Source organism: Felis catus, chromosome A2 (assembly GCF_018350175.1).
Source record: "Felis catus isolate Fca126 chromosome A2, F.catus_Fca126_mat1.0, whole genome shotgun sequence".
NCBI lineage: Eukaryota > Metazoa > Chordata > Mammalia > Carnivora > Felidae > Felis > Felis catus.
In genome coordinates, this window is record NC_058369.1 from 40,289,312 (window position 1) to 40,314,893 (window position 25,582).

The window sequence follows — 25,582 nt, forward strand, 5'->3', positions numbered from 1 at the left end:
TTCTTTATCCAGGGACCTATGAAGGACATTGACTAGATCTGTTGGGGCTAATCTCTGTGGACAGGGGGGCAGTGATGGGACAGACCAGGGTCACCTCCGTGTCTTTCACCAGGTGGAGGGATAGTTGTCGTTAGGGCCTCTGAAGCACAGGACCACATAAACTCCAAGGAGAGGAAGTTTCTGATTCCAGAAAAAGGGGAGAAAGAATGCCAGTTAAAAACCGCAGCACAGGTGCTCCTGGGTGGCTCAGTTGGTTACGTGTCCAACTCTGGATTTCGGCTCAGGTCACGATGTAACAGTTTGTGGGTTCAAGCCCCACACCGGGTTCTCTGCTGACAGTTCAGAGCCTGCCTGGGATTCTCTCTGCTCTTCCTGTCCCTCCTCCATGCATGTGCTCAGGTGCTCTCTTTCTCTCTCAAAATAAGTAAACTTTGAAAAAAAAATTCCCTAAAACACACACACACATACACACACAGTGCACCTGTGACACGCACACATGCACATCTTAATTTACACCAAGAGGAATAGTTTTTGCTGTTCCATAGCTTTGTTTTTTCCTTGGTGCATACCTTTGTGTGTGTCCCTGTGTGTCCTTACAACTTTCTTCTTCTTTTTACATGTTTATTTATTCTGAGAGAGAGAGCAAGAGAGCACGAGCGAGCGTGAGCGGGGGAGGAGCAGAGGGAGAGGGAGAGAGAGAATCCCAAGCAGGCTCCACACTTATCGCAGAGCCCAGCATAGGGGCCTTTGATTGGAGGTAGGAGGGGATTCTGGACCCTGGGAGCAGAGTGCTCCTTTGGGGTGGGGGTGGGGGCTCCTATGTAGAATGTGGACAGATGCAAAGGTGGGTGGAGATAACCAAATACGTGGGAGTTTCCGGGGACGTGTTGGAGCTCAGTGCTTCATTAGAGAAAGAGATGGAAAACTCTCCTGCCACTTGGGGATTTGGTTCCACCTGTGCCAGTTTCCATAAGAGCCCTGAGTGCTCCCCGCAACTTCTGCCCATGTCCTTCTGCCTCTCCGCCTCCCCATCTGTGCATGCTGCTTTGATCGCACACTTGTTAATATCTGAACAAAGCCCAGCCCCTTCCTGGGTTTCCACAAAGCGATTGGTGAGCATAACTTTTTTTTTTGAAAATTTAAGGAGTTCGTGGAAAGGAATAATGTTGCGGTTCGCGTGCCTCTTATGATCACTCTCTGGCACCAACATGATTTTTTTCTTCATTCCTGATTGCCTTTATTTCTGGGATGAGAAGAAATTCTTCTGTATGCCTCCTACAGGATAGTTCTGTATGACATTTCTGAGTTCTCACCTTATAACCCCAAACACTTTGCAAGAGGTCAAATAATTATTTATCTGCTGAAACAGTGTAGGGGGAAGAACACATGTGTTGGAATCAGGCAGGCTTGGTTTCAAATTCCTGTCCTTCTGTTTACTGAATGTGTAACTTTGGGTCAGTTACAAAACCTTCCCAGACAGGGTTTCCTCAGCTGTAAGGTAGCAGTAATAATGCCCCACTCAAAGCATTGCTGTGAGCATGAAATGGACAATCTATCACATAAAACAGTGCCCGGAGCCTTGTAGGGCTGGGGGTAGTGAGTGGGTACCTCTATGAGAGATGGGGCTGAACAAGTGAGCAGAGGCTACATTATGGAACCTTCTACCTGTACACTCAGTTTTTGGCTTGAGGTTTAATCTATTTGGGAGCCACTAAAGTTATATGAATAGAGGTAGGTCATAGCAAGTTAATTCTGGGAGCATGGAGGAAGATGGGTGGTCCAGGCAGGCCCAGGCAGATGCTGATGAACTCTGGTGCTCAGACAACAGCAGATCTGAGCCATGTCGTGAACTGGCGTCAACAGAATTTGAGACATTATTAGATCCTACCTTGCAGTTGACTTCCATTCATGGCTTTCCCTCTGCATTTATTTTTGTGATTTCTGGTATTTATTCATTATGCGTATTGTGTATTTAACCATTTATTGTAATTATTTTTCCACTGGCAATCAAGAGGACATCTCTGCAAGGTGTGTAGTTTTTATAGGCTCTGGTTCCCAAGCATGAGGGCTACTTACTCACTGTGCTGCCCTAGAGAACTCTCACCCAGCACACTGGGCACCTTAATTACTATGAAGCGAGCCGTTATTTTTGCACTTGTTCTCCGTGGAAGCCTGAATTGAGAGGTATGGATCGTAAGGGTCTTTGATAGACTGTTTGGAAGGAAAAGAATCTGTCTTCCTAGCAAAATGGTAAACGCTTCTCTACACATGGTAGTTATCCCTTGGTATGAGTATCATCCAGAATATATATCCCAAAAGGACCCTATCCCCAGCCACCCGCATTTCAAAGGGTGTTTAGACTCTTCTGACACCTACCGTATGGGGTAGGATCATCAAGGAGATGCAGTGGGGCTGTTTGCAGGAAAGGAGATCAGACAATGCCACAAGAAACTGTGCATTCAAAGCACAAAGCTGTTGGTAATAAATTTCCCTTTTGACAAAGGCACAGGGGCTTCAGAATTTCCCAGAATCTCAGGTGTGCAAGCTAAAGTTACCTCTAGGCTGTTTCACCTACGTTGCATGATTGGAACTTCTTTGATAAATCCGAGTCTCTGAAGGCTTGGCAACTAGAAAGGCTGATCTTTCATAAGGTTAAGCAGTCCTCAAATGACTTCCCTGGCATGAGAGGCACTAATCTGGCTTTCCCCCACCTCCACCCCAGCCATGTCAGTAATGTCTCCTGTCTTGTTCCACTCTGGAGTTTATTTACTGTGGGGTAGCACGAAATCCCCAATTTCTGTTTATGTCTGACATGCCGCATGTCTGTCAGGCTCATCGCTCCTTAATTATGAAACATTTAGGCAGACCTTTGAAATGGAAGCCAAATCTTATTAAAGACTTAATCATGGGTTTTTAAGTCATATAATTGTTTGTGGTCTCTCTTTCTTAGTCCCTTTTAAGCAAAGTAAGTTTGGTGTCTACATTTCTATAAGGTCATTGAGCTAGGAGAGGCGGGATCCAGCAGAAGTCTATGCAAATTGCACAAAAACATGTGTACATGGTGCATGCATATGTGGGGAGAACAGACTCTTGTTGCGTATACTGCCTGTTCAATTAATCTTTCTAGATGCGTGTCCTCGTTAATGAGTCTTGCATCATGTTGTCTCCCTGGGGTGGCCATGGAGAAGTGAGGCTTGCAAGCCAGGCTGGGTCTGCAGAATGATGTTTTTTGTGGGTTTTTTTGTTTTTTTTTTCCAAAGCCTGAGCACCTTAGTGCTACCTGTGAGCTTAGTGTGGGGGTCTCTGTCTACATTTGTCTTACAGTAGGATCCAGGAGCCTTCAAATCTCACTCCCAGAGGAATGTGAGTCTCATCTCTTGATGAAACCAAGAACATTTTTTCTGAGTTAGATAACATTCGAGTTAGATAATGTTGAGGTCTGCCTAAGGGCTTAAATGTGAGGAAATGAGAAAACGTAAAAAAACAAACAAACAAACAAACTGTGGTTTATTGAACAAAGCTGCTCATCTTGAGTTCAACCAAGGCTCAAATAAAATGGGTAAAACAGTGAAATGAGGCCTTTTGCTTAGTCTTATTTCATATTTTGCATGCTGTACTCAGAACTTTCTGCTGTCCATTTGCAGAGTAATGGGCAAGTTACCCCCTGTTATCCTTGTCTATACAGCCCTTGAAAAATCAAGCTGCCCTTTATTCTGACTGTTTTTCATCAAATACAAATGCTTACAAATGCACCAAGGCACAAGGTCAGAAATCAATTCCGTCTTCCTAAAATTACTTACATGTGGGAGATGGCTGCTCCAGGGAGCCTAGTTCAATATCTCATATTTTACTTGTAGAGATTAGTTGTTTAGCTTCCTAATATCTGGAACATGCTACGGGATATATTCTCTGATTTTCTTTTAAAGCAAAGAATTCAAAAGTCCCTGGTGAAGGAGACCAGAAAGTGTGAGACCAGAGGAGGGAGACCGGTGTCCAGTCTCGGTTTGCACATAGCACTGAGCAGCTGGATCCCGAGTGCTGCTGGGTCGTTCCTCTGGCCCTTTGAGCATCTGAGGATGGTGTTTTGTCGTTAGTGCCTAGGAGTCTTTACCTCCAAATGATAGTAGTACAGTGCTTTAGTGGTATCACTGGCCTTCAAAGCAGGCAGAGTTTTCTTCTCATGGATAAACTAAAACATTTGTCATAAAGATTCTTTTCCCCATTAATGGTTGTTTCCAATATGCTCACCCATTGTGAGCTGTGCTGCAAGTGATTTGATCTTAATAATTAACATATCAAGACCATCTGGTTGTAAATTATTTTTAAAAGGAAATTAATGATTTCAAGCTCATCTCTATAATAACATCCACCTCACCTGAATCCCAATAATTGTATTGAGTAGAACAAATGGAGTAGAATTATATTCATTAAAACTTAAATGTATCCCTCCATCTTTCCAGCTGTCTGTCCATTCGTTCATCTCTCCACCCACTCATCATCTGTCATCTCCTCATCCATCCATCTATCTGTCCATCATTCATCATCTATCCATCCATCATCTGTCCATCTATCCATCCATTTACTGCTTACTGAGCACCTGCTCTGTGTGCTAGGCACTGAGGTGGGAGTCCAGACAAGTGGTAGACAAGGCAGACAGGGTTCTAACCTCATGAAGCTTATAGTTTATTGGGAGAAATAGGAAAAAAAAACGGTGAACAAATCGGGGCACCTGGGTGGCTCATCTGACTTTGGCTGAGGTCATGATCTCACGGTTTGTAAGTTCAAGCCCTGTGTCGGACTCTGTGCTAACAGCTCAGAGCCTGGAGCCTGCTTCAGATTCTGTGTCTCCTTCTCTCCCTGGCCCTCCCCCACTGGTGCTCTGTTTCTCTCTCTCTCTCAAAAATAAAATAACATTAAAAATGTATAAAAATAGGTGAACAAATTATTAACAAACAAGAAATAATCTTTAAAAAGACAGCAAGAGCAATGTCAGATAGTGGTGACTGGCATGAAAGAAGTGAAATGGATAGTGTGGGACAGAGCCCCCTGTACATTTTGTTTTTTGGGGAGCGAGGGGTGGGGGGAGAGACATGCACAGGAGAGGGGCAGAGGAAGAAAGAGAGTCTTAAGCAGGCTCCATGCTCAGTGTGGAGCCTGATGTGGGACTCATTCCCACAACCTTGGGATCTTGACCTGATCCAAAACCAGGAGTCAACATTCAATTGACTGAGCTCCCCCCCCCCCCGAGGTGCACCTTGGGAAGTCAACTTTTGAGCTGAAAGCTAAACATTAGAAAGACTGTGTCATGGGGTTCCTGGGTGGTTAAGTGTCTAACTTAGGCTCAGGTCATGATCTTGCAGTTTGTGGATTCGAGCCCTGTGTCAGGCTCTGTGCTGACAGCTTGGCGCCTGGAGCCTGATTCAGATTCTGTGTCTCACTGTCTCTCTGCTCCTTCCTTTCTCTCTCTCTCTCTCTCTCTCTCTCTCTCTCTCTCTCTCTCTCTCAAAAATAAATAAAACATTAAAAAAAAAAGACTGTGCTATGCAGAGATCTGGAGAAGAAGATTAGCAGAAGAATGAATGGCTAGTGCAGAAGCCCTTATGTGGGAATGAAGAATAGCCTTATGTGGGAATGTGGTGGATTTGAAGAACAGAAAGGAGGCTCATAGGTGATGACAAGAGAGTGAGCATAGGTATGTATTCAAAGAGGATGGACTTGGAGCTGCCTGAACTGGAATCCCAGTTGCCTTACTTATTAGCTGTGTGATCTTGGATAAGTTCCTTAACCTGTCTGTGTCTTTCCTCCTCTGTAAAGTGGGAGATAATGATAGCCAGCCCCCCACCCCCCACTATGTTTGTTGCTAACTAAATGAGCTGCTACTTGTGAAGCACTTGAATAGTGCCTGGCACATGGCAAGCACTATCTAAGTATTTGCTAACTAACACAAGTTTTTATATTAAGTTGAGGAATTGCATGAGATCTGTTTTACCTGTACTTAATAATGATAGTAATTCATTGACACAAATCTTAAAATATCATGGCTTTTGACTATAGAGAGGGAAAAGTGAATTGTTGACCTAGTCTGTATCCTCATTGTAGAGAAAAGAGAGAATTGCATGCAGATTTTATTTAAATTATTTATGACACAATATACATGACTATGTTTTTGTTACGAAACATTCACAGAATGCTTCCAAGGCTACATTTTGCACTCTTCTTACCCTTAATTCTAGGTCCTTCCCTGGAGGTCACTATCAGGCTCTGCTGAAATTTATCTATACTTTCATATGCTTAAGCAACACATATGAAAATACATAGTTTTGTTTTTTTGTTTTTTTGTTAATTTTTTTTTCAACGTTTATTTATTTTTGGGACAGAGAGAGACAGAGCATGAACGGGGGAGGGGCAGAGAGAGAGGGAGACACAGAATCAGAAACAGGCTCCAGGCTCTGAGCCATCAGCCCAGAGCCCGACGCGGGGCTCGAACCCACAGACCACGAGATCGTGACCTGGCTGAAGTCGGATGCTCAACCGACTGCGCCACCCAGGCGGCCCTTGTTTTTAAAGATATATGGAGAACATGTTATTTTTTTCAAGTTGTGTTAAGATATATGTACAGTTTACCATCTTAACCACGTTGAAGTGCCTAGTTCTGTGGCGGTAAGCACGTTCTTGCCACTGTGATAGAGTATCTTGTTCTTAAACTTCTTTGTTGTTTTCACTTTTAATTTTAATTTTCTTTTTACTTAACAGCATGTCTTAGAGACTTTTCTTCAGTATATTTTTTGTAGCTTTTCTCATTCCTCTTGACCTCATCTTGGCATTTCATGGTGTTGTAAATAGTTCTTTGAATCATTTCTATATTAGGGGACATTAAATCACTTCCAACTTTCTGCTGTTGTACAGAAACTGACGCTTTAAAATAATTTCTTTCTTCACTGCTGAATAATAAAACACAAGCCAGAGCCATATTGGCTACAAGCACAACTTTTCAGTGTTTTGTCGTTGCTTGTAAAGCAGAATTATCCCTTCCATTTTGGCAGAAAGACATCTTTAAATCAGAGAGCAAGTAATGGGCAAATTGCTCTGTGATCATCATCTAAGGTTCCAAACTGGTCTAAATGGAGCTTTAGCTTAATGAATTACGCAGGCGAGGTACCTTCTAAATAAAGCTCCACCAGAGAGAATTGCAATCTGCTTTGTCTCCTGTTTGTTGTCCTTCCTTCATAATTTGAGGGGTGCTCAGATGTGACCTGTTAAATAACCGCGATGTGATTTGTAATCAGACACCTGTCCAGCTCGTCCATGGGGGTCCCGCCACATATGGGGCAGACCAGGTGGCCCCTGCAAGGCTGAGCAGCCCTTTAGTGCCTGAGAGCCTGAGAGAGAGTGAGGTACCCCAAGAGGGGCTGGCTACTCAGTTCGGGCCCTGGAAACCCTCAGCACCCACGGATCAGTAGAGGTTCTCCAGAACTGTTGTACAAGCAGACTTTGGAGTGAAGTGAGGGGGGTCGGGTGTGGTTGTCAGAGAAGCATGGTGAGGACTGTTGGAAAGGACGTACGTATTACAGGTGAATTTAAATAGTGAGGTTTGTTTTTCTTCTTCATGCTGTACATTATATCTCCAGGACTTTTTTTCTTATAAATGGAGGTGTGCACCCTTTTTCTCTCTGCTCTTCCTGTCCCTCCTCCGTGCATGTGCTCGGGTGCTCTCTTTCTCCCATTTCACCACCCCCCCCCCCCCCCGGCCCCTGACGAACACCAGTCTGTTCTCTGTACCTGTGAGGGGTTTTGTTTTTTAGATTTCATATGTAACTGAGATCATACAGTATTTGTCTTTCTGTGTGACTTACTTGACTTAGCATAATGCCCTCAATGTCCATCCATGTTGCAAATGGCAGGATTTCCTTTTTTTTTTTTAATGGCTCAACAGTATTCCATTGTAAATATGTACCACATTTCCTTTATCCATTGGTCTCTGGGCAGGCACTTAGGTTGTTTCCATGTCTTGGCTTTTATAATCAATGCTGCGATGAACATGAGGGTACAGGTGGCTCTTTGGGACAGTGCTTTTGTTTGTTTCCTTTGGATAGATATCCAGCAGTAGAAATGCTAGATGATAGGGATTTCTAGTTTTGGTTTTTTGAAGACACTGCATAGTATTTTCCATAGTAGCTACACCAAAATAAAAAGACAAGACAAGACAGAAAGAAGAAAGGAAGGAAGAAAGGAAGAAAGAAAGAAAGAAGAAGAAAAGAAAAAAGCAAGAGTTTGAACAGATGCTTTTGTTCACATTCTACAACAGATTCAGAGTTGCCCCTTGTCCATATCAAGTATTATTGTTCCCTGTTGTTGTTACCACTTCCTCGAGTGCCTTTGTGGAGATGAGCGGTTGTTGGACGGGCTTCTAGTCTGTCTCAAAATCCACAGTGACACTTTTCCCTGTGTCCCTGCTTATTTGTTTGCAAGTAATCTCTCTGCCACCTTTTTCTAATGAGGCAGATTCATGGTCCCTATTTCCACAAACTAGGCCCTCTCTTCTACCTCCTCAGATTGGCCGATCATCCTAATAACAGTTCAGTTTGACATAGTAGAATTTAATATAGAAACATTTACTTTTTTAGAAAAGTCAGGAATGTTTCTGTCTGACACAAAAGTTTGGTCAGAATAGTAAAGAATGGGACTGTCTGGGCATCCGAAATCGTCAGGAAAGACAGGGTTTATATACAGTCAGGTGCATGAAGTATCTCATAAGTCCTATAATGCAAAACAAACCAATGATGACAATTAAAAAAAAGCCTAAAATGATCCTATCCAAAGGAACCATCCAAAATAGACCTTCTTAAGAAGATCTGGAAATGGGGTCTGGCTGAGGATGCTGTTTGATACTTTGAGTGGGAGTGTGCACACTGTGGTGTGCTGGGGATTCCACGTGGCCCCAAAGACAGGAGGAGCAGAAGCGTTGGGTACTCAAGTGGTTCCTTTGTTACCTGCAGACCATTACTGTCTCCAGTGATCATTTGTGTTATTTATTGGGGGCGTGTTCCGTGTATTTTGTAACCACTTCCAGACTGTCTAAAGGAGGGTGTTAACAGTTCAGGGACTCCCAGATTTGCTTTCATGCAGGAATGTCAGGTATTAATTGGCCGAGGTTTCCTGGTCAGTGTTTGCAACATGGGACATGCCAATATCCTGTCAGTGTCTCTTTCTAGGTCTTGTGAAGAGACTGGTGTTGTGATGCTACTACTAAAAAGTGGCCTCATAGCTTACTTAAATATGGTTAATGGGTTTGTTCCTAATGAGACTTGATGTTTACTGAGTGTTGACAAATGTACCAGGCCTCCTGATGAGTTCTTCTCATGCATTAGGTCATCTAACCTTTATAGCAACTGTCAGATATAGGTGATATTATCAAATTTTAGAGGCTTGGAAGGGTTAACTTGCTCAATGTCATATAACAGGTATCCCTCCCAAGAAATCACTTTTTGTGTTTTAAATGTTTATTTATTTTGAGAGAGCGAGAGCAAGTGGGCAAGGGGCATAGGGGGACAGAATCCCAAGCAGACTCTGAGCTGTCAGCACAGAGCCCGATGCAGGGATCGAACACATAAACCATGAGATGACCTGAGCCAAAATCAAGAGTCAACTGCTTAACCCACTGAGCCACCCAGATGCCCCCTCCAGAGCAATCACTCTTGATCAGAGGCAGCCAACTATGGTGTACAGGCCAAATCCAGCCTATTTTTGTATATGGCTCATGATCTAAGAATAGTTTTTATATTTTAAAAATGGTTTTTTGAAAATCAAAAGAAGAATGACATTTTGTAATAGGTGACAATTATTTGGAATTCAAATGTGGGTGTCTGTATGCAAAATTTTATTTTAACAAAGCCTCCATCATTCCTAAGGCATCGTCTAAGACTACTTTGGCCCTACAACAGCAAGGTTGAATAGTTGCGAGAGCACTTGCAAAGCCTAAGATATTTACAGTTTGGCCATTTATTTAAAATGCCTGCCCACCTCTGTTCCTAATCATTGCACAGTTACCTGACTGTTAATCATCACTAATAATAATGGCCAACATTTCCACTACATCTGCTGTGCACCAGGCACTGTTCTGGGTGCTTATATTTACTTATTAATGGCCCTTTGCAACAGATGTCGTCTTTACTCCTTTTCTGTCAGAGGAAACTGAGGCATCAAGAGGCATTGTTGCAGGCACTTGATATCTATGAACACAACCCTGTCAACAGTCACTGACATGGCCTGCATTTGATAGATGAGGAAAATACAAGACAGAGAGGACCAGTGACCTTCCCTCAGTTACACAGGAAACCAGAGGCAGACATGTTCCTAAATCCCACTCTTGAGACCATCCCAGGGCTACAACATTTTTACAGAGGGGCTGTCACCACATGTCCAACAGGTCAGGGTGTGGCTCTCAGTGAATCTATCAGCCTGGTCACATCCTTAGAGAGCCGGCCCCCCCCCCCCCCCCCGCCCTTCCGCACCCCCCACTCCCATCCATCCCTGCGAACCGAGCCTCAGTAATGATCTCATTTACATCTGGGAAGGAGGAGAAGATTTAGTTCAAAACCAAGCAGGCAGAGACGCATTCCATTTACGTGTCTTTTAAGCCGCATGCTAAAGCGGGTCTTGGTAATACCTTCTCTCCCTGGAACCAGAGGATTCAAATCCCGGCAGGCCGGCAGCAGGCCCTTCTCCTTTCATGTCAGATAAGTGGAGGCTCGCGAGGCATCAGTGGGAATAGTTCTGATGGTCTCGCAAGGTGAGCGCCTTTCCTTTCCCTTTGAAGGCGCTGCTTTTCAGGAGTTACTGCGGAGTCCCTGTTTGAATAAATTTAGATGGTATTTCTTGAAAGATCTGGTGCTCACACTATGGATGCATAAGTAGGACATCTGTTTTGGAGGCGTGAGAGGAGAAAGGTACTCTTTATATCCTTACCATGGCTTCCCTGCGAGATTTCTTTCCATTTCCTGTGAAACTACTTTGCCTGCCTGCTCCCTCCTCTCCTCACACACACATACTTTGCATCAGTCACCAGAAAGTGCTCAATAAGCACCTCGTGCCAAAAGCAACTTCAATTTTTGTGATTTGTATTTACTCCTATAAATATTCATCTCCATTTAAAAATTGTACAGACAGAATTCCACAGACATCTGAAACTGCTGTAAGAAAACTGTTACGTGTGTATAGACAGGCCGCAGGCTCCAGGGCAGAAAGACACATGCATTTAAAATAGAAGACAAAATATTTAAAAACCCATGCTAAGTCAAGGGCAGAGTATGCAATCCTATAATTTCTGTTGACCTCCATTGCCTTGTGAGCGTAAGGGGAAAGGCTAATTCATAGTAGGTGGCTGGGGGCAGTCTGGGAATGCTCCCTGATGGAGGGAGGGTTAGAAATCAGCTTTGAAATGAGAATAAGATTGGGGATGGATTTGCAACAGGGAATGGGCAACGTTATTCAAGAGGTAAAAAGAAAATAAACATACTTGATTTCCTTAGCATGACCCATTAGAGCATTAAGGGTTGATACACTCCAGCACATAGGCCAATCCTGGCTGCCTACTCTGGTAAATAAAGTTTTCTTGGGGCACCGACACCCCCATTTGTTGGCATATTATGTTGCCTTCGCCATAGAGTGGCAGAGCTGAGTAGTGTGTCAGTAGTGCAACAGAGACCTAAAGGCCCTCGGAAGCCTAGAATATGGAGTCTCTGATCCCTTTGTAAAGAAGGATTGCCCTCCACTCTGGATGGATAAAGATATACCAGGTGAAGGGAAGGAAAGGGGCGGGGGGGCAGGGGGGAAGGAAGGTTTAGAAGAAGATTAAGAACAAAAAGAAAGGTAAGTGGGGAGAGGCAGAGGCAAAAACTTCCTAGGTTTCATTTGTGCGGATGTGAACCCCCTTCTCAGTTCACTCTTTCTCCCTTTCAACCACATATGGCATAACTGTTATTCACAGTCCTTGACAGCTCTACTCCCTGTGGGACTGTGGAATCACAGTGTCATTCCTTTTGGCGAAAGGAGCCCTATGATAACAGCTTGCCCTGAAGAGTTAAGTGTCATAGAAAATTTGAAAGTATAAATTCACAACTCCAGAGAGCTGTAGGATGCATGGCTGATAGCCACATGAGACCCGAAGGCCAGTGCACCAACATCCTGCTTGAGGAGTTCCACACGGAATATGACAGGCAACCAGACAGCTCACCACGGTGAACGTGGCACTTCCCCAACTTTTAGAGGGTTTTCTCTGGTGTGACAAGTTTGGTTAGGTAAATTAGGGAAACACTGGGTTGCAGATAATTAAACATACTTAGTTGGAGCAGGACTTCTCAGAACCTTTAATAAGTCTCATGAAGCTCTGGGAGCAAATATATTTCATATGAGCTTTACCCTCCCCCCCCCCCTTTTTTTTAACTGATAAATCATGGTGCTTATGGAGCCCGTTTTGGGATGTTGTGGCCTATGCATTATTTTAAGGTCAATGTATTTATATACATTTAAAGCTAGACAGAGTCTTAAAAGTCATGTAGCCACATGCCCTCCTAATGTTATGCATCTTCTTCCCAGGAAATTTTATAAAATCAAATTTAGGCCTGAACGTCTGTGCTACTGGCTTTAATGTTGCTCTTGGAAATTTGTTTTTGGTGTTTGGGTTTAGGGATTTTGTAATTGCAATATCTAATCAAATTCCAGTCTCACATTCTACACTCCTATTGGCCTCTGAATTCTCTCCTTCCCAAGGGGATAATGGTGAAAAGGGGGTGGAAATAATAAAACTTTGTAATTGGACACTTAAAGGTCAGTCACTGGAAAAAATGAACCAGCACATTGCATCAATGGTTGTGGATGATGAGTTTCTGGTTTTTTTAAAAAAAGTCCTGTATTTCAAATACAGCCTAGAATCAGCCCTAATTGCCTGAACCGTGGGTTTCCAAATGAGTGTTTGGAAATTGGCAATCAGCGCGAGTCCACATCTGCTGTGATAAACTCCTGACTCTGCTGTGTCCTCGATCACGTGAAGAAGCCTTCCTTCTTTGCCCAGTAATACTGTCACTTCTTGTGGATTTTGCTTCCTTGGTGACATGCTCTGCAAAAAAGTGGGGGCTACCCCCACAGGCTTGGGGAAGTGTGCTGGGGTTTACTCAGAGCTCTAGGATAAACCCGATATATTTTCTTGAAGTCTTAAATAACTTTTTATTAAAGTATAAGACACACACACACACACACACACACACACACACACACACACACACACACAAACACAAGAACACACACGTCCTGATGGTCCAACCCAGGTTTTCAACATAGGAACATACCCCCATAACCGGCACCCCTGAAGTATTCATTTCAGTCCCACGCTTTATATTAAAGCAAGTATAGATAAATTACCAGATAATACACCTTCTGTTTAAAAATAAAATATAAGACCTCAATTAACTTTGAGAACATTTCAGGAATTACTATATTTTTTTTCTTCTTGGAAAAGCGGCCTGCTTCTCTAAGTGAAGGAATGTATTCTTCTTTGTTATTAGTTGCTGTTTGATGACAAAGTGCAAGAAAAATGACTAGGCAGAAAGAAGAGGTAACCGGTATCCCCCTGAGTCCTTATGCTGTGTTAGACATTGGACATGCATCCCCCTACGTGTTCCTAAGAAGCCTGTGGATAAGTACACAGTACACTTCAAGCAGCTGGAGCTTCCAGATACTGTCTGGGAGTTACAGAGCTAACATCCCAGATCCATCTGACCTGAACATCTATTCTCTTAATTGCTCTGTTCAATTGCCTCCGTGACATTTCTCTGTTTCCTTTTGTTTGGGGCAAATGATCTCACAAAAGAATATTAGTGTTATTTTTTTTAAATGAATCGAATATCCTGACTCCCTTTTGTACTGCTCTGAAAGTATAAAATTTATTTTTTAGGTTGGAGATACACATCAATGGTCTTGCTGCGTAGCCCTCTGTCAGTTTTAGAGGCAAAGCAATCCAAGTTGAATTTGGAATGAATTACCTTCAAATGGCCATGCTTTGCAATGTACTACTGTAATCTGGGATATTGCAAGGCAGCTTAATGTGCTGGGTGATGACACGTATGACCATTATGTGGCTCTCCCTCATTGAATGCGTTGGGCGCAACCCAAGTCATAAATCTGCCAGCAGACAAAACATAAAATTTACATGCAAGATCAAATCTCCCCTGTTCTGATTTTTACACAAGGGTCACCAGTGGGTAGTAAATTAAGATTCAGAATAAAAGTTACCTGCAGGTGCTAAATCACTAGAGCATGTCAGGATCATAGAATTTTCTTTTGTTAATAATGCTGCTGTTTGTTATCAGAGCCTGTGCTTACATGAACCCTGGGTCACTGTTTGTATAAGGAAAGGTGCCCTTTGTCCCTCAGAGATTTTGGATTTCTTTTGTCGAATGTAGTGACATTGTTTTCCCAAGCAGCAGGATATCTGGTACCAAGATCTGGGTTTGAAAGCTAAACATAGGCAAGCAGACATGCTTGGATGATCTGTCATACTAATAAATCTCGTGTTGCCAAGAAATTACACATATATTTTAATTTCATTAGCTTTCAAGAAATATTTATTGAGCACCTGCTGCCAGATACTGTTGTAGGCACTGAGTGTGCAAATATGAATAAGACAATTCCATTGAGAAATGATCAATCAGGAAGGATCAGTGTAGGAAAAAGAAATCACCCTAAGTATTTTAAGCAGGTGGAGATTTAATGCCGGAAATCTGATGCTTAGAAAATCCCAGGAAGTGTCAAAGGAGTGATTGTCTGAGTACCTCTGAGGCGCAGTCCGGTCAGCTGAAAGGAGGTAACCACGAATCTATTGTCATCAGCACTGCTCTTGACATCTTCTCTTGACACTCAGAGAGTGGAGACTGCATACCAAATGCTGTTGTACAAAAACCCTACCTTTCTGAGCTCTTTATAACAAAGGCAGGGAGATGACCTCTGCCTTGCTTCTGCCTTCCCGAAGTTACATGAGTGCAGTGAGCATGCAGACTCAAATTTATATCCAGCTGCAAAGGAGGCTGGCAGAAGTCATTCCATACTCTCCCAGTGGAAGACGAAGGGAATGGAGATCAGGAGAATTGGTCTGTAATATTCCCCACTGGAAATATGGTGGGGCACAGGCACAAAAATGCATAACTTCAAAGTAATATGTGAAGTAGAGTCACTGTCCTCTGCATTGAGTGGTGTGGGAATAGAGAGGACCTACTAGCCTGGGGGATCTAAGAAGGATTCTTGGTGGGAGATGCATCCACATTGAAGCTCAAAAGGTCAGGAGGAGTAACCCAGGTGGAGAAGCCATGAGAAAAGTGGAGGGGGTATGCATATGCATGCATGCACGTGTGTCCATGTGTGCATACGTACCTACAAGCCACAAACATTTCAGAATTAACAGTAGCCTGTAAGTGGCTATCACCAGGACATGGGGGTGGGGTGGGGAAGGACTGGAGACAGATCTAAATAACACCAAATTTAAAAACGACTGTTTGCCATACCAAAGAATATGGCCACTCCATAAAATGATGGAGCATATTATGTATATTTATGGATTTTGCCTATTTTCATTCATTCTCTGTACTTTTAACAGTATCCCTTAATTCCTCTGGGGAACTTATTCTGACCAAAAGCAGTGAGTATGGTTCACTTGAGACTGACCCTACCTTCTGACTTGTGCAGTTAGAAGAAACGGGACCCAGGCCTGCCCATGAAGGTATGATGTATTCCTGGCCATGGGATAGGAGGTTTGAGTCAAGCCAATCAAAGACAAAAAGCATCAGACCTCAGACTCTGATTGCATTTACTAACAAATATGAGCATTCAAGGTTTGTTTTACGTTGCTAGGGTTCCTAAGTGGAACACATAAGCTTGGAGATGCTGAGGGTTCCCCAAGAGGCTCCTTGGGAATGATACTGACAAGGAGGAAAACAAAGCCCGGGGATGGAGAAGATTAAGTGATAATAATTTCCCTTGGATCCACGAGCTGTTGGCCGTGCTTATAGCTAGCCCAACAACCCCAGTCTCCTCATTCACACGGGCCAGTAATCTCCCCTCTCTCATTCAAGTCAGTGTGAATTAGATTTGTGCCATTTGTGATGGAAGAAGTCTTGAAGATTATGTGGGGCGTTGAAAGGTCTTAAGACATGTATCAGTATGATCAGATGGAATGAGTGTGTGTAAAACACAAAGCAGGGAGAGGAGTGTGAAGGCTTATACCTGTATCCCAAGGAAATATGGCGTGAGCTGGGCTTGGCAGTCATGGAAGGCACAGATTTGTGAAATGGTTGGGAGGTGAAGTCAGTAGTATTATGACTGCTAGTTTTATCTGGGCTAATGGCCACGTGTGATAGCCTCACCACTTCAACAAGTCATGTTACTAAGTAGTAACTTGTAGGAAGTACGCAGAGGTGATTTGTGCAAACCCTAGGTCTTGTCTTTATTAATTTTTTAAAAAATGTTTGTTTGTTTTTGATGGGGGAGGGGCACAGGGAGAGGGAGAGAGAATCACAAGCAGGCTCTGTGCTGTCTGTGCTGAGCCTGATGCGGGGCTGGATCCCGCGAACTGTGAGACCATGACCTGAGCAGAAATCATGAGTTGGATGCTTAACTGACTGAGCCACCTAGCACCCCACTCCCCAGGCCTTGTCTTTAAAACCAAGCTCCTGTCCTCTTCTTTGCCTCTCCTCCTGATCCTCCTCTCCTCCCCACTGATGGCCTGAAATATGGACATAGTGATTGTAGGCAAGCTTAGACATGCTGATGAGACCAATGCTTTAGGAAGGCCAGGGATGCAAGAGCCTGGATTCTGATGAATTTGTAGAGCAAAACAACCTACGTTCTTGCACCACTAACCACTTTCTCCTTTGACCAAAAAGAAGGAAGATTTTATCTTGTTTAAGCCAACATTTCTTAGTCTTTCATGGCAGCTGGCTCATTGCCAGGACTAACATGACAGCCTTTTAAATTTGGAGAGTGAGGATGAGGAATGGTCCAGGGGGAATGATGGCTGGGCAGATTTGTGTTTCAGAAAGATGGCTCTGATGGAGAATGGATTTATTTGGTGAGTGTCACCATCTGGTGTCATGGAGGCCAGTGCACTGGTCTGAAGGGGAGAGAAGAGTGTTTGGGACTAGGGTAGTGGTAGATGGGATGGAAGGAGATAAATGGATGGACTAGAAATATATTTAGGAGCTAGAACCCACAGGACAGGATGACTGATTGAAGATGGGATTGAGGGGAAAGAAAGAAACAAATTGCCTTAGGCCATTGGGTGGAAGATGGCACCATTTACTGAATTTGGGACTACAGGAGTAGGACAGATTTGAAGGGAAAGAGAATGAAGATATGTTGGGTCACATTGATTTTGAGGTATGACATCCAAAAGGGGATGTCCAATAGGCTTTAGGATACAGGTGCATAAAGCTTAAAAGGGAATGTGGGACTAGGGGTATAGACCTGATAAATAGCCATTGAATTGATGAGTACTGATGGAATTGCCCCAGAAGGGGACAAGGTCTAGAGCAGCATCTTGAGGGGGTAGCATTTAGGAGAAGGAAGAGAAGTGTGCAGAGTAGAGAAAGAGTTGTCAGATGGGGGGAAGGTCAGCGTAATAAATGTGGGTTGTGAGAGGAGGGTGTGGGTGAGAAATAGTTTGCTGCTGGGAGGCCAAAAGAGAATGGTTCTGGAAAGTGTCCATTGGATTTGGTAACAAATGTGTTGATGACCTTGACAAGAGTGATTACAGGGGAGAGGTGGGAGCAGAAACCATCTGGGAGTGGTTTGGGAAGTGAGAAGGAGGAAGATGTGGAAGAGAAAACATAGACCTCTCCCTCTAGAACTTGGTTATAAATGGGAAATAAAGGATCAAGTGTTGGCTGGAGGATGACATATCCAAGGTGAAAGTATATCTGGGTTTTTTCTTCCCTATTTCTGACTCCTATAAACCTGTGGATTGGTGGGTAGGTATGCATAAAGGATGTAACATTTTCCTGAAAACACCTAGGAGTTGCTTATGTTGATATTTTAGCCAGATAAAACATTGTAAAGATCTCTGAACCAGCCAACTGGTCCATAGAAAACAGACTCACTCTGCTTTCAGCCAACCAAGTGGCATTTATTGAGCAACTGCTGTGCACTCAGCACCATGCTAAATGCTCCAAGGGAGACAGAAGGCATGGATGCTGTGATTTCTGTTCTGTAGGAGTTTAAAGTGATAACACCTTGTGAAGGCACAGCGTTTAAAAATTACAAAGTCCTCTTGAGTACATTTCGTTAATATGACCCAGTAGCCACACACCTACAGGAATGGAATTCTGGGTATCCAGAGGATGCCAGAAGTGGTCTCCACGTCACAGAACCTGGACCTCCGAGTGGAGAGTTGATGGGAAGCAGAGCTCTTGATCCCCACTCCTACCCCCATGATTGCCAGGAGTTCCCTAAGGACATACAGTACATGCAGAGGATGATTGGTGTGCTGGCAGAGATGCACATCAAGGGACAGGGCCTGATAGTTCAGGGTCCTAGAAGGGGGCAGAGCTGGGTTTGAGTCACAAAGAACCCAGGAGTCTGCATTTCACCTTCTCCTGCTTGTCATCATCCCTGAACTGAGCTTTTGTAGCTGGAGGGGTCCTTTGCCTTGCAAGGGATAGTCTCTTCCTTGGGTGATGTTAGCAGAAGAGAGGAATGGATGGCTGGGTCTGGGGTAAGTTAGTGTGAGAAGAGTGTAAGGAACATAGAATATACAGCCAGGTCCCATGATGCCAGATCCCATGATAACAAAACCACTAATAGTTGCTGAGAGCTTATTACATTCCAGGTACTGTGCTAAGAGCTGTTTATCCATCACTTACTTTCTTTCTTTCTTTCTTTCTTTCTTTCTTTCTTTCTTTCTTTCTTTCTTTCTTTCTTTCTTTCTTTCTTAATTTAGTTTGTGAATAGATAATAGACTCACAGTTCAGAAAAAGCATCAGTGGATACTCCTGTCCAGTAGACAAAAATGCTATTAATGATTTTTTAAAATAATTTTTAACATTTTTTATGGGACAGCACAAGCAGGGGATTATCAGAGAGAGAGAGAGGCACAGAATCCAAAGCAGGCTCCAGGCTCTGAGCTGTCAGCACAAAGCCTGACACGGGGCTCAAACCCACCAGCCATGAGATCATGACCTGAGCTGAAGTCAGACGCTTAACCAACTGAGCCACCCAGGTGCCTCTTATTTATTTATTTATTTTTACAAAGAAAAAGGTGATGAATGGTTTTTGTATACCCTTGCAGATTATCTTTACCCTTATCTCTTTGTTTTTTATTTACTTATTTTTAAACATTTTATGTTTACGTAATCTCAATACCCAAAGTGGGGCTCAGTCTTAGAGTTGAGAGATCAAGAGTTTCACGTTCTACTCACTGAGCCAGTCAGGCACCCCTGTTTCGTTATTTTTTAAAACACAAATGGAAGCATTCTCTACCCTTGTTCCGTACTCAGCATTTTCACTGAACAATATAACTTGTGGTTCTTCCCAGGTCAGAACATAAAAGAACCCATTTTTTTGTTTGCTTTTTTTGGGGGGGAAAGACAGCCGTGTATCCCATCCCTTGTTTAGGTTGATATAATTTGTTTAGTCATCTGTAAAAAGCCATTGAAATTTGTTTCCATTTGTTTGCAAATACAAGCAATGCCACAATGAAAAACCTTGCATAGAAGTCATTTTCCCTCATAGCTATATCTGTAAGATAAACTAGAAGTATAAGTGCCATGTCAAGGGGTATGTGCCTTTGTGACTTGGTTAGATAATGCCAACAAGCCCTGCATGTTGGTTACATCTGTTTATACGGCTTGCAGCCATGTTCCACAGAGCACAATGGGCTACCCGACCTTTGCATTGCTGCCAATAAAGTAGGTAAAAACTGGCATCTTGGTATAGTGGTGGTGGACATTTCTCATAGCGTGAATGAGTATCTTTTTGTCTATTTGGTCATTTGCATTTTGCATTTATTTTCTTGTTTTCAGGGTTGTCTCCTTAACTTCCATTTCTAGAAGTTCTTATTTATGAGAGAGGTTAGCATTTTGCCCATGATTCTCTCCAGCTTGTCAGTTAGTCTTTCCTTTTACATAAGTAGTTTTGCCATGCTAATTGAAAAAAATTTTTTATATAAATGAATGTATCAATCTTTTGTATTTTATGCTGTTATCAAAAGGGTGTCTCCCACTATGATGCTATGAAAACACACCCCTGTTCTTTTCTCCAGTACTACTTTAGCTCTATTTTCTTTTTGTTTTAAGTTTTTTAGTGTTTATTTATTTTTGAGAGAGAGAGAGAGTGTGTGAGTCAGGGTGGGGCATAGAGAGAGAGAGAGAAAGGGAGACACAGAATCCAAAGCAGGCTCCAGGCTGCGAGCTGTCAGCACAGAGCCCGACACAGGGCTTGAACCCATGAGCCGTGAGATCATGACCTGAGCTGAAGTTGGACACTCAACCAACTGAGCCACTGAGGTGCCCCACTTTAGCTCTGTTTTCATAATTCCCTCTTTGATCCATCACTGTTTATTCTGGTGTATGATGAAGGTATGTGTACGTCTTTCTATATTTGTGATGGCTACCCTTTTGTCCCAACACCATTTATTAAAACCCTTCCTTTCTTACTGATGTGAATTACTTCATTTATTATACACCATTATTTCATCTAATTCTCGTGATACCCTTTGAGGTCAAAATTTGTCTACCATTATACAGATGAGGAAACTGAGACTCAGAGAGGTTAAACATGTAGAAGTGGTGTTGCCGAGATTTGAGTCTAAGCCTGGTCTAATGGCTCTATTATTTCTCTTGACAGAAATCCTAGAAGATGCCCTGTTGGGAACTTGTGTCTTCTCCTCAACACCAGTACCCTCATGTTATTGGGGTTCAGCTCTGGTCTGTCTCTGCTCCTACGCTCCTAGTCACTGTCTACTGACATCCCCTCTCTGCAGCTTTTGGGCTCAAGTGTTTTAAAAGCAAGGATGATGAGGTCAGCCTGCAGGCATCCACTGGAGTATTCTTGCTGGATGAGACTCCTAGGCCCTGGGCACCTGGCTGTTTACAGATCCACTGCCCATTCCACGTGACCTGTAGCCACAGTCAGGCAGAAGTGCCAGTCTATGTGGCGTCAGCTACCCACCAAGGAGGAGTGCCCTTCATTCTGAGGCTTCCTAGAGGGTGGGAAGCGCTTTGCTCTGCTGTCTAGGGGTATGGGCAACGTTCCTCATTCTTGGTGTGAATGATGTTTTGTGTCCTCTGTACAGATTAGGACTTCTGGGCTGAAATGAAAGAAATCCAACTTGAGCTCACTTCAAGGGGAAGTTTATTTTCTCCTCTAATAAAACCATGAAAAAAAAAGCTGTGGTCTTACTGGTCTGGGGATGCCAGGATTCTAGAACATCAAAATCATTAAGCGTTTGTCTGTCTGCCTTCTCTCCCTTGTTGCTCTTTTTCCTTCTGTGACACGGTAATTGCGAAAGAGGCAGCCAAGGGCTTACAACATTGTAGGTCACAAGATCTCAGGGAAAGATTCTGATTGACCAGTCTTGGGTCATAGATCTTTCCTGAAATGATCAGTGTGGCTAAGAAAGGGAGGCATGGGACCTTGGATTGGCCCAGCCTGGCAAGGAGACCACCACCAGGGTAAGGGTGGGTGGGTAGTGACTTTGGAAATTGCACCAAATCATGTGGTTGGAGTGGAGAAAAACAGAGGGGTGACTTGTACCAAAGGCCAAAGAGAGGGCAGAACAACAGATTGACTCCTTTGTCTTCTGCCCTTTGGTTCAGAGCCAAGTCAAAGTACTTTGCCTGGTGCCACCTAATTGTGGCACCAAACACTGCCTCCTTCTCCCCTTCGTATTTTTAGGAAGTGACTCATCCTGTCTGGACGTCCCTGTGAATTTTAAATCAACCATCCTCTTCTTGAATTTGAGCCTACTGATCAGTTTGTCTCACATACATTCATTTGCATATTTATTCTCTCATCCAACAAGCTTTAATTGAATTCTCTGTGCTGGTGGGTCTGATCCATTACCAATATTGTGGGATTAGAGAGTCAAGATTTATAAATGTTCAGTGCTGCAACAGAAACCCCCTGGAACTAGCTCAAACGAGTGGCAGGGTTTGGTTACGGTACATTGAGAACCAAAATTTCAGGAAGAGGCCAGAAGCTTAGAGGCTTAGAAAGCACTCATAAGTTCTCCTGCACCTCTCGTGTCTGCTTCTGCCCATGGACCTTCCTTATAGGTTTCAGCTGACTGACTGTCGCCCTGGCCACATGTGCCTTCCTGCGCCCATCTTTCAAGCTTATGAATTTTAGTTGTGGACACTTACTGAGACCAGTTATATCAGTCGGCCAGGACTGCTGGAATGAGGTACCACAAAGTGGATGGCTTAAACAACAGAAATGGACTGTCTCATAGTTCGGGAGGCTAGAAGTCCAAAATCGTGATGTCTACTGGGTGGGTTTCCTCGGAGAGCTGTGAAGGAGAATGTCATTCCTCTCTCCTAGATTCTGGTGCTTTGCTGGCAACTTTTGCATTCTTGGCATGTAGAAGCATCACCCGACCTCTGTTTTCATCGTAACATGGCGTTCTTTCTGTGTGTGAGGTGTCTGTGTCTAAATGTCCCCTTTTTACAAGGACATAGTCATATTAGCGCCCACCCTTGTGACCTCATTTTAATTAATTGCATCTGTTGTGATCCCATTTGCAAATAAGATCACATTCTGAGGTCAACTTCAACATATGAATTTTTGGGGGGATATGATTAAGCCCATGACACCACTTGATTTCCTTTTCTTGTCTAAATTCTAAGCCTCCGGAAGGATGCTGACTGGCCCATTTTGAGTCAGATGGCAGATGTCTACTCCCAATCAAATCACCATGGAGGTTTAACTGTGGAGGTAGATGGAGCCTACCCCTGTGGATTGGGGAGCTTTCCAGAAACCACAGAAAGGGTCTATTAGCTTTGTGCATTGACCTCTCCCATCCACTTGTAAACTGCTAATGCCCATCAGTGGTCATTCGTTATTGGCAGACATCTTGGCAATGAACAAGCAGAGTTGTTCGGACGTATCTCTATCTGGTAACTAGAATTAGGCTTAACCTGGCCAAACTGGGACCCAGTCACATTCCGTGAGCTTTGTTTTATCTGGCTAAATGTGCTTTGTTTACTCAAAATATCTTTTCTCCTTTCTTATTTTCCCTAAGAAAGGAATACACTTTGATTTGGATTATAAGTGTTCATTTTTTTAAAAAAAAAGAAAAGTGGAGGGGCACCTGGATGGCTCCCTAGGCTCAGGTTATGATCTCATGGTTTGTGGGTTCGAGCCCTGCATTAGGGTCTGTGCTGACAGCTCAGAGCCTGGAGCCTGCTTCGAATTCTTTGTTTCTGTCTCTCTCTGCCCCTCCCCCACTCGTGTTCTTTCTCTCTGTTTCTCTCTTTCAAAAATAAAATAAACATTAAAAAATGAAAAAAATAAAAAATAAAAGTGGATAACACAAAATACAAAGAAGAAAGTATGAAGCACCCTCAATCCCACCTGCCTGAAATAAACACTGTTAACAGTTTGATGCACTTACTTCCAGAATGTTGTCATGTATCAGTAATTGTATACACATGCAAATACATGCATACACATGCAAATACATGCATACATATGTTAATAGGATCACATTGTATGTAGCACTATGGCTTTTTTTACTAAAATGTTATTGATAGCATTCCATATAGTCTGTGTGGATGGACGTCAACTTTATAAAATAGCTACATAGCATTTCATAATGTATTTATCCATTCTACTAATGGATATTTCAGGTTATTTTCTTTTTTTTTTTTCTTTTTTTTTTTTAGAGAGAGTAAGTTGGGGCAGAGGGGCAGAGAGAGAGGGAGAGAGAAAGAATCTTAAGCAGCCTGCATGCTCAGCACGGGGCCTGATGCAGGGCTGGATCCTACCACCCTGAGATCATGACCTGAGCTGAAATCAAGAATCAGATGCTCAGCCAAGCCACCCAGGTGCTTCTCATTTGTTTGTTTGTTTTTTTTTAACACGGGTATGTTAGTGATTTTTCGTATCCATGCATCTTGTTGAATTCCTGGAAGGAGCGTTGCCAGGTCATATTGTGCACTGTGCTGTAGAGGAAGAAATGGTAGGAGAGTACGAGCAGCTGCCAGGTCATTCCATCCCTCTCCCCAACCTTTCTTAAAACACACACAGACACTTAGAGAAAATCTGCTTTTGAGTAGCATGCAGGAGATGAGAGAATGCCAGTTGCCCGGTAGGGGTTCTCTCGGTGGGGGTTCGTATCAGGATGCTCATGTTAGTGGCCCAATCTTCTTTGCTCTCGTATATCAATTTACAGCCTCCAGCCTTGTAGTCCAGCAGCCACAGGCACAGACCAGTGATCAGGCTCCTACCCTTCAGAGCAAATGTGGATGAGGTTTCCTGTTCTGTTTACAATGTCACTGTAGATTTCTTTTCTTCCCGTGTCTTTCTGTGTAGGTTGCAATCTTGTTTGTAAGATGGCCTGCTGCCTGCTGAGCCCAAACTGGGTGCCTAGCAGAGCAGGTAGTGGGCAGGCTGTGGCCCCAGAGGCTGGAGGAGGGTGGGTTTTATTTCAACCGGAGCAGGTAGGGAGTTTTGGCCTTTAAAGCCACCCACAAACCAACAAAAACAGCAACAAGAGATAAATTAAGTGGCCCTTTGCTCTCTAGGAAAATGCCTTGGCGTCCCTGATTTTAAAGGTCTCTGCATTAAACAGAGGGATTGATGAATGGCATTTTATTTAAGCCAGTCTTATTCATTATGTCCACAAAGTCTGCTTTCAAATCACCTCCATATGACAGGTGATAAAAATCAGGCAGTTGTGATGTCTGGGTTGAAAGTCCCCTGTAGGTCTTTGTTTTCTGGGATATTTGTAGATCCCTAAATCTTAGCTTATTTGTTGTTAGGTTTTTGGAATTTGTTGAGGAACTCTGCAAGGGGTGGGGGGGGGGGGGTTGGGAAGACTGCGTGTGTGTGCACGTGTGTGTGTGTGTGATGCGTACCCACAGGCACAACTCACCTGGGTATCCTATTAGGGCATCGTCAAGGGAATTTAACCTGGTTGCAATTGGACCGCTTCTTGAAAGCTTCCTGCAAAAATATGTTCTTAAAAATGTCCCCACACTCCTTGTACGCCGTCATTCATCCCAAGTGTATTGCAGTTACTGACAGGCTTTGTTTCATGACAACCATTCATCAACCCATGGGCCACAGCGACCGTGAGGCAGCAGAATGATGGAGAATGAAGGCCAACAGAGAGCGGGGTCCACGAGGCCGTGAGTCCCCTGGTGTGAGAGGGAAAAGGAGGTACCACCACAATTTTAAGAAAACCTATGTTACAGGATGTGAAGTCGGAGACATAGGTTAAGGGAACCCAGAAAGGTTTTTAAAAGTGCATAGCCCAGGTGTGCTTGGAGAGAGATTAGACTATGCTTTTAATAATTTATGAGGTAAATTTTACGTACCCAGA

General features: G+C 43.4%; 1 long non-coding RNA gene across 2 annotated transcripts in view; it reads left to right on the forward strand.

Moving 5' to 3' along the window:
• Positions 1-25,582, forward strand: part of LOC123383752 — a 195,858-nt gene that overhangs the window by 156,740 nt on the left and 13,536 nt on the right. The window lies entirely within an intron of this gene.